The following is a 9,863-nucleotide window of genomic DNA, read 5'->3' as shown; positions in this document are numbered from 1 at the left end:
TAAATGAAAATAAAACCAGCTCATTTCCTGCTCCACCTGAGTCTCAGTCCTCAGGACATCATGGGAGTCCTGAGGGAGTTATCGCTCATACCAAAACACACTGATGCTCCTTCGTCCTTGTCTCATTGACCTGAATTACTGTTTTCAGAGAGAAACCTGAGCTCAAATTGTATTGTTTTTGTTCACTGGGTTAAATCACTCTCTGCGTCATTGGGTCTGCTGGGTTTGGGGCTGATAGTTTGCACTGCTCTTTGTAGAGTTCTGGTTATTATTGAAGTGAACTTGCTGAGTCGTTGTATATAAATTATAGTGAACTGTTAATAAAGTGGAATGGAAAAGTATTTCCCCCCTTTTCTCATTTCTTAGTTTAGTTGGGGTTTTTTTTTTGCATATTTATCAAGCGTGCATATTTCAACCCATCAACATATGTTAATATTAGACAAAGAAACCCCCAAGCCAAAAAATAGCTTGTCTCACAAAGTAAAGCAGGATAAAAGATCTCAAACACCAACACATCAGGCCACGAACTAAAGAAACAGCTAAGAAACAAAGTCAGTGACATGTATCAGTCTGGAAAAGGTTACAAAGCCATTTCTAAGGCTCAGGAACTTCAGTGAACCACAGTGAGAGACATTATCCACACAAAGAAGAAACCTGGAACAGTGGTGAAGCTATGGACTAAAATTACTCCAAGAGCTTCGATGGCTCATCAAGGAGGTCACAAAACAAAATGTAAAGGACTGCAGGCCTCCCTTGCCTCAGTTAAGGTCAAAGTTCATGATTCAACAATAAGACAGAGACTGGGGAAAATAGTCTCCATGGGAGAGTTCAAGGAGAAAACCACTGCTGACCAAAAAGATCACAAAGGCTGGTGTCATATTTACCAAGAACACCTAATCAACCCAGAGAAAATGTTCTGTGGACTGACTGCTTCAGGACGACTTGCTGTAACTGATGGAACCATGAATTCTGCTCTCTACCAGAAAATCCTGAAGGAGGATGTGCGACCATCAGTTCATGCTCTGAAGCTCAGGAGCACTTGGGTTCTGCAGCAGAACAACGATCAGAAACACACCAGCGAGTCGACCTCTGACTCGCTCCAAAAAAAGAAAATGAAGGTTTTGGAGTGGCTGAGTCAAAGTCTGGAGTTAAACCAGATTGAGAAGCTTTGACGTGACCTTAAACAGGCTGTTCATGCTGGAAAATCATCCAGTGTGTCTGAATTAAAGCAAATCCGCAAAGAGTGTCTTTGCAATTTCCTCTGCATCCAGTTTTTAAAAAAGACGCAGACACTGATCATGAAAGCACACAAATCACCCTTTCTTGTGATGGAACATCTGATCTCGAAATCTCGAAAACAGATTTGTTATATATTGATTTAGTTTTGAGTTTTTTGCTTTTCGGTTTGTTTTCAGTTGTTTTCTTTTCATTTGGTATATGGTCAGTATGTGGATGCACCGACGCCTCCTCAGGGTGGTTATAATGATAAATACTACAACTGAAGACATATTTTTTCCATTTTTTCTTTGATGATCCAATTTTTTTCCACACTTAAATGCAGCTGTGTGTACGAACCCTGCTGTAAACATGCAGGAACATCGGGGAGATAAACACAGCGGCGCCTGCGGTCAATCAAATCTGTCCAGACCTCCTAATTCTCTGCTCTGTGGCCCAGTTTGGCTTCAATCTCTTAAAGCTCCCATCTCCTCACCCACACCCACACCACACCACACACCAACAGCACACCAACAGCGCTGCGTGGTGAATAATTGACGAGTCCTGCCTCCTCTCCCTCCCTCTCCGTGTTTCTTTCCATCACTCTGTCTTTGTGTTGTCGCTCGCCGGGTTCTCCAGACCGTGAAGACCCGCCCCTCCCTCTGCTCCATCACGTCCACTCGCCACCTGCTGCTGGCTGGATGTTGACGACTGTCAGCAGGTAGACAGACGGACGGAGGGGCAGGCAGGAGCAGCAGCTGCTGGTAAGATGAAACCGTTCTGTTACGGTCAGACAACACAGACTTTTTGGAGGTTTTTATTTCACAGGCTGCATCTGCTCCTCATTCTTCTTATTTCTCATGTTCAGGTATAATTTTATTAGAGGACGACATAGTGAATGAGTCTGCTGAGCATTCGTTTCATTTAAAGGATGTTTTTACTGCCGTCGCCCTGATGGGGACCCTTTTTTAAAACTGTGAGAGTGCTCGAGTCATGTATGTGATTCTGCTTTCTCGCTGCACCCAGTTTTCTATACTCAGATGAACTTTATTCATTCCCAGATCTGTAATCAATAAACTCCTTTTTTTAATGAATAGATGATTATTAGTTTTTTGTTTTTATCAACAAAATCAGTTTTGGTGACACAGGAGAGCAGTGATGCTTCTCTGGTATTATAACATGCTGTTAAACCTCTCGGTGCTCTATTCTATAGGATTTATGTTCAAATTCTGTTGTTATTAAAATCTATCAGACTACTTTTGACATGACGTCTGAATTCACGTTTGTCCATTTCAGAGGAGTAGTGCAGAGACGCTGCAGCTTTTACTAAATTATGACGAATCAGTCCGGCCCCCTGATGGCTTTACAAAGTCTGACAGTTTGCACAAAAGGAGTTTTGTTTTTTTTTACTCTGTGTTTTGCACCTGCAGGCAGATGTTTGAATAGTTTTCAGTTCCACAGTCAGCAGCCTATTTCCTGGAAATCTTTCTTGGAAAACTCCCAAAATCCTTTAATCACAACTCTGATCATCACATCAGGCAAAGATGAAAAATATTTTTCCATGTTTTTTTTTTTTTTGATAAATATTTTTGTCAGTTAGTTTAATTATGGTGATTCTCCATCAACAGCTTCACTTTAGCCTCCCGACGGCCACAGCTTGTCATGTCTTTGCATTTTGCTTCCAAGCAGCCAGACTTTGTTGTCATTTTTTAAAGTGGTCTTGATCAATCGTTCTCTGATAGTTTTTACAGTTTTATGTTGTACATTGGATGTTTTTTCATTCACTTTTACTTCAGTCCTTGTAACTGACCGTTATTGGAGGAATGTTTTTTTTATTTGTTTGTTAAAAACATAGTTTTTTCCCATTTCTTTAATTGAATTTTGACAGAAGGTGATTCTCAGAGAGCTTTTAGCTGAAAACTTGCATGGTGTGCAGTCTGACCTTAAAAGATTTGAGGAAACTGCAAAAGTGGATAACAAAAGAACAAGTCTCAGTCTAAAGAAAACTATCTACAGTATCTGAAAGTCTTGTCCTTGAGACATACAAAACAACCTGAGAGATGCACCTGGACCTTCATCTACTGTTCACTGAAGCCTCAGAAATGGTGTTAGTGGAAGGAAGCCATGCCTAAGGAAGGAAACAGGGAGAAAAAGCTGATATCTTGAACATCTTGTCAAAATGGAGAACCATGTCTGAAGACTAAATGAATCACTGCACCTATTTCTCATTCAAATACTGCAACACAAGTTCAGGAAAATAGTGAAAATATGTCAGAAAACCAAGAGATTCCTGTTATATCCAGTGGATTTGTTAAACTAGATTTTTTTTAAATATACTAACTTTTAATTACTTCCAAAGGTCCACGTGCAGTGCCTTTTTACCCACTAGGGGCAGAAGCTCACTTAAAAATTGTGTTTTTACTGCAAAATTTCACCAGAACTAATCAGCAACTTTTTAGTTATTTTTTTTTCTTTCATTATATTTTTAATTACAAAAAGTGTTGTAATATTAGGAAAAATAATATTGCAAAATAATATATAGCACTGCAACCAAAAAGCAAAAGTGAAAAAATATATTAATAATTAAATTAAATCAAAACTACTGAACATTTTAAAAGATAAAAACCTCTTAGGCTTCAGATGTCCAGTATGCATTATTAAATAATAAAAAAAAATAGCTTCAGTATAACTAAACCTTCTAAAATGTGTAATTACAGCATCTCTTTAACTCTGTAGAGCTGCAGCAGCTCTTATTTAAATGATCTCTGACGCAATGTGACAGATTAGCCCAGGCGCGACCCAATCTGGCTTTGCAGACTAATGAGAGTGGGGCATAACTCAGGGGTTTTTTTTTAAGTGAGTCTGCGTTTCAGTTTAGGTTTTACTGAGCATTACTTTCTGTATTAGTGAAGTTCTAACTGCGTGTAAAGTTGACCTTTTTCTTCTAGTGTCTCATACGCTTGATGCCTTTGTCCTCCAGTCCTCTTGTGTATGTCTTCATAGTTGATGCAACTCTTTTTGTCTCTGACTAGTTCCTGTTTTACTTTGAGGGTTAGAGTTTTTTGGAACCTGTGCTATATTTACTTCTTTTGTCTGAGTGATTCCTCCATCAGCCCTCGGTGTATAAATAGTCCTGTCCTCCTCTTTGTCGCCTGTAAATGTTCATGTTTTTTCCCCATGTGTTGCCTCGTGATCTCCTTTCCCCCATCGTTGTTACTCCTGCGCAACCTCTTTATGGCAAAGGTGGTCTGTCTATTTGGACAGTTAGTAAAGGGTTTTTGTTGTTTCTGTTAGAGTTGTCTGATTTGGTTTTAACACCCAGTGGTGTTTAAATGAATGTTCATTTAAACAGCCCTGGTTGAATGGCAGAGCTGTGATTGAATGTGGGGGGAAAATCTCAGATTTTTTAACATCTGTTTTGTAATGATGATTAGTTAAATCTGACTGCTGTTTTTTACAATAAAGGAATATTTTCCCTGACCCATTTCTGATCATAGATCAGATTGGAGGATATTTAAATGAGTTTGAATGAATTTAAATGAGAAAATCTAAAAATTCACCTTTAAAAAGTTTGCAGTGTCATCAAGGTACAGTGGCTCTCTCTCTTAGCCGTTTAGGCTGGATTTCTCATTTATCTCATCACAGATAGTACTGCATATGTCTTTATGAAAATTTTAAATTCTCAGTGCTGTAAAGAAGTCCTGCTGAAAGCTGTCATTTGTAGATTAGTGGATTTATGCTTTGAAGTCGAGCTCCCACACAGGGTCACAAGATTAGTTTAGAGCTCCTGTGATGAAAAAAAAAAGGATTATTTTTTTCCCACAGTTGTTTTAGTCAGCATTTACAACTTTTATAAAAACAAAGAAGATTCAGGTCTAACTCACTGTACATTCAAGAACAAATGAAGGCAACAGCATTTATAGGTAGAGATCTCCAGCTATCTGTTTGTTTGGTTGTTTTTCTCAGTTATAAAAATGTCGATTCGTCAGAAACACAGAAATATACAGCTGTAGTCAGAAATTTACATCTGCTCCTTATGGGCAAGAATGTAACTGTAATTTTGGTATTATAATGATTTCTTTGAACTGTCTTTTTCAGGCGGGGAATGATTGTACAGGATATATTTTTAATAACTTTAAAAAACAAGAATTGGCTGCACAAGTTTGAATTTATATTGGATTTCCTCTAATCCACACAGGCTCAAATATGTACATACACTCACCTAAAGCTTTATGGTCAGACGAGACAAAGATTGAGCTATTTAGGCCAGCGGTCCCCAACCTTTTTTGCACCACGGACCAGTATAATGTCAGACAGTATTTTCACGGACCGGCCTTTAAGGTGTTGCGGATAAATACAACAAAATAAAATGATACGACCAAGACAAAAACTGTGGTATTTTGTACATTTAATAATAAACACGAATTCACTGTGTAATTGTGTAACTTTATTAGCAGTGCTGACAACACTGAGAGTAACCTCCTCCTCTCTGCCCCTTAATGCTCTCTGGTCGCTATGGTAATGCCTAATTTCTTTCAAAATAAGCCACACAACTACAACACTGGAAAAGACCCAGGGAAACCGAGTTAACGATAAAAACCCTAAAAACCATAACTTTCACATCTCAACTCTCACAGTCCAGTACCAAACGACCGGTACCGGTCCGTGGCCCGGGGGCTGAGGACCGCTGATGTAGGCCACATTGACCACAAGTATGTTTGGAGGAGTAAAGGTGAGACTTTCAAACCTAGGAACACTATACCAGCTGTCAAGCATGGTGGTGATATCATCATGCTCTGGGGTTGTTTTGCTATCAGTGGTACTGGTACAATGTAAGCTGAAACCAACCAATTTAAATGAACCCTACCAATTCTGCAAAGAAAAATAGTCAAAAGAGTTTAAAGGGTTACTCTTTGTTCAAAATGTAAAAAGTTGAAAACATAGTTGAAACATAATGCTTCATTTTTTTCCTCTTCTAATCACTACAATCACAAATCTTCACACTAAATCTATATATATTTCCTGCACAGTATGAGATTTGTGTATCCATGTCACAGTCCTGAAAGAGGTCACTGAGTGGTAAAATCCTTCCTTGTTGTTTCAGAGAGCCATCATGAAGCTGGTTTTGCTCCTCCTGCTGGTGACGGAGGCATCCTGCAGGTCTCACAGCTCTGGGTGTGAGAAGGGCTGTGACTGTCTTGGAGACCTCAAGTTCACCATATGCTCAAGGGCTTCCTTCACACGGCTCCCCAGCCGAGTGCCTCCCAACACTGAACGCCTCGACCTGTCTGACAACTGGATCTCCATCATCCCCGAACGCACCTTCAACACCACTCGCAAACTACGGGTACTCCTGCTGCAGAACAACAACATCAGCGTGGTGGAGGATGGGGCCTTCTCACAACTGGAGTTCCTCCAGAAGCTGGATCTGAGCTGGAACCAGATCACCACTCTCTCTGAGGGATTCTCCATTGGCCTAGCCTCACTGCAGGAGCTGCAGCTGTCCCACAACCGACTGACCACCCTGGGCAGCCGGACCTTCCGGCACCTGGACAGCATCCAGCGATTAAACCTGACCAACAACAGCATCCAGACCATTCAGATGAGGTCGTTCTCCTCAATGAGCCTCCTCCGACAGCTCCACCTGCAGGACAACCAGCTGACGTCTCTGAGGAGTGGCACTTTCTCCATGCTGCGCTCTCTCGAAGTCCTCAACCTGGCCGGAAACCAGATCAGTGAGGTGGAGACTGGTGTCTTCAAGCCACTTGCCAGCTTGACGTTACTCAACATTGCCAAGAACCAGCTGACCACCATCTGCTTCAAGACTTTCCTGAGCATCCACACCTACAGCACCCACCTCCTGCTGGAGGGGAACCCCTGGAACTGCGACTGTGACCTGCAGAGAGTTTTCCGGAAGCTGCACAGCATCCAGCGGCTCTTCCTGGATGACTACTACAACCTGACATGCAGTTCGCCACCTGACCTCCAGGGCTACCTTCTGATAAACGTGGATGATGAGCTGTGCATTGCTGAGACGGTCACTGTGCTCATCATAACCATCACCGTCATCATCACCCTGCTGGCTGCCATGCTGATGGGTGAGAGAAAGAGGAGGAGGAGGAAGAAGAAGGGATTCCACTGGACGCAGCAGGGAGACTTTTCAGACGAGTCAGACTACTGAAGCAACTTCTGTTTCTGACTTAAATATATCACTCTTTCTTTTCTCGCACTGTAGTCTGATAGTATTTTCAACCAAGAGTGCTCATAGCTAGACTAGAAGTGGAGTTTAAAAAGTCCAGATAGAAGCCTCAGTGAGATTAAAAACCTGTTTTTCAAAAGTGACTTGGCCAAGAAGGCAGCAGAGATTGTATCCATCCATCCATTCATTGCATTCTACATATGTGAAGCTGGGTTGTGGTCACAACAAATCTGTTTTTAACTGAGGATTTCAGGGCATGAACTGATGGTCGGACATCCTCCTTCAGGATTTTCTGGTAGAGAGCAGAATTTGTGGTTCCATCAGTTACAGCAAGTCGTCCTGAGGCAACAAAGCAACTCCAGACCATCACACTACCACCACCATGTTTGACTGTTGCTATGATGTTGATTTTATGAAATGCTGTGTAGGTTTCTTTTGTTCTTTTTCTAACCCTTTCCAGACTGTTAGATGTCAGTGACTTTGATTGTCAGCTGTTTCTTTAGATCATGACATAATGTGTTTCTTTTTGAGAATATTGAAATCAGGTTCAATTTTATTTTCTTGATTCAACTGGTGTGGTCGTAATCAGGTCTGGGTGTAACTAGTGACATTGAGTAACCACATTTTTTTGGAAGGCTATATTCAGAGTCAACTTGGGTGTGTGTGTGTGTGTGTGGGGGGGGGGGGGGGTAGATGCTCATACTTGGGTTATCTTTGTCTATTATTTAAATGTATTTGATGATCTGAAACAAGTAATGTTCTTCCCCACGGTCTCCTCCCAGCTTTGGAGGGTTCCCTCCCAGAAAAACTCCCAAAACGCCCTTTAAAGCATGTCTGTTATGACTGAAGGGAAGGTTGCTGATTACACATGTATACACACAGATAAGAGGGAACCAGCTCAAGGATAGATTTATACAAAAACCAGCCAGCGGTTAAGCCTGCAGACACACAGAGAACAGAAGTGATTTCCACAACCATTTAGCAATATATATATAATAGATCATTGCATTAAAATGCTCCAAAAGGCACCAACAGCATAAGCACAATCAAAAGGTCCAGTTGACTGACAGCTATATTAGAGATAATCCATTACAGTCTATCTTTTCTGCAGCAGTTTCAAGAGCATGAAAGGCTAGACAAAATTGTCCTCAATCTCCTGTTGCTGGAGCTTTCACAGGACTTCACCAAACAAAGCCCATTTTTTCTACTACTGTTGTTGTTGTGGTAGTGGTTGTGGGTCACAAGGTAGAGTGGGCTAACAGCTAATCGTGAAGGTTGCCCGTTCCAAACACAGTTCCTGTAGTCTGCATGTTGAAGTAGATCGGGTAAGATGCTGAACTCTGAAGTGCACCTATTTGAAATAGAGTAGAAAGCACTATTTAAGTACCAGTCAATCAACCTTTCTTCAAAGAGGCATGTCCTTTGCCATTTGTTTGGACCGGTAGTCAAAGACTGCTTTCTAGTTAAGCACTCAAAGTGTTTTCTTACCACAAGCCTCATTCACCACACAGTCATACAGGTGCTTTTTTCTATGCCTAAGCACCTTGTCTAACATTTGCACACACACTCTCACTCCAATGGTTGCAGCTGCTGGCTGTAAGGTGCCCATGCGGGGGTCTTTATGTGTGCTGGGGCTTATACCGGGCTCCTGAATTAGTTGGAAGTCAGAAATTCCAAGTTCCTAATTGGAAATTTTTTGTGGAACATCCCCTCAACTTGGATTTCCCACTCGGAAAGTTGGAGCAGACCAACATCCTCCGAGTTAGCAATCAGAGATGGCTCCCTTTCAAGTACTAACCAGGCCTGACCCTGTTTAGCTTCTGAGATCAGATGAAATCAGGTGTGCTCACGGTGGTATGGCCTTAAGTTTGGTATGGCCATCTTTAAATCAATAATCATGAGTGTGTATGACTACAGCTCCTTAGGTACAGATTTTTACTGCTCTGAAAATGACTGTGTGACATGAGACGTTATTTACTTCAAGCGGCTGGGTGGAGTGTGTGGTTTCCTGGTGATGTAACTTTATGATGCCTTCCAGGAACTCTCATTGCTCTTGTATTTAAAGCCAGCAGTCCTCACCCACCTGTCTTTACACCTTTGTTAAATACGGCATGAATTATGCTCTTCTGCATTTGCTCTGTTTGTTCTGTAAAGCAAAGAAGGTGTACAAATAAAGTCCTTTCCATCTCATTGATTGTCACGGTGTTTGAACCAATTAATTTCTGTCACAAAGAAAAATGGAAAACGACATGACACCTTTCAGACTTGATGGTGATCATGAAGGAACATTTCTGACTTAACAATAGAGCCAGTTTACACAGTTCATGATCTTTACAGCTAAATTATAATATGAAGCCTTTTAAAGAGGAAGGTTTGATTACAGCTCCTCTAAAACTGGGCATGAGTGCATTAAACAAGAGAGTTTCTGTATGATTATTGGATAATAATT

The 9,863-nt window shown here is 41.2% G+C and overlaps 1 pseudogene across 1 annotated transcript; it reads left to right on the top strand.

The window, feature by feature from the left end:
- The first annotated feature begins 1,921 nt into the window (after positions 1-1,921).
- LOC146681038 (uncharacterized) lies at positions 1,922-9,592 on the top strand (annotated as a pseudogene). Its single transcript, XR_014918236.1, has 2 exons — positions 1,922-1,979; positions 6,320-9,592. The product of XR_014918236.1 is annotated as an uncharacterized LOC146681038 (transcript).
- The last annotated feature ends 271 nt before the right edge of the window (positions 9,593-9,863 follow it).

This window comes from Copadichromis virginalis, linkage group LG23 (assembly GCF_057382275.1).
Source record: "Copadichromis virginalis isolate Kocher_CV1m ecotype Utaka linkage group LG23, C_Virginalis_male_GT1.1, whole genome shotgun sequence".
Lineage (NCBI taxonomy): Eukaryota > Metazoa > Chordata > Actinopteri > Cichliformes > Cichlidae > Copadichromis > Copadichromis virginalis.
This window is presented reverse-complemented; position numbering and strand designations above follow the sequence as displayed.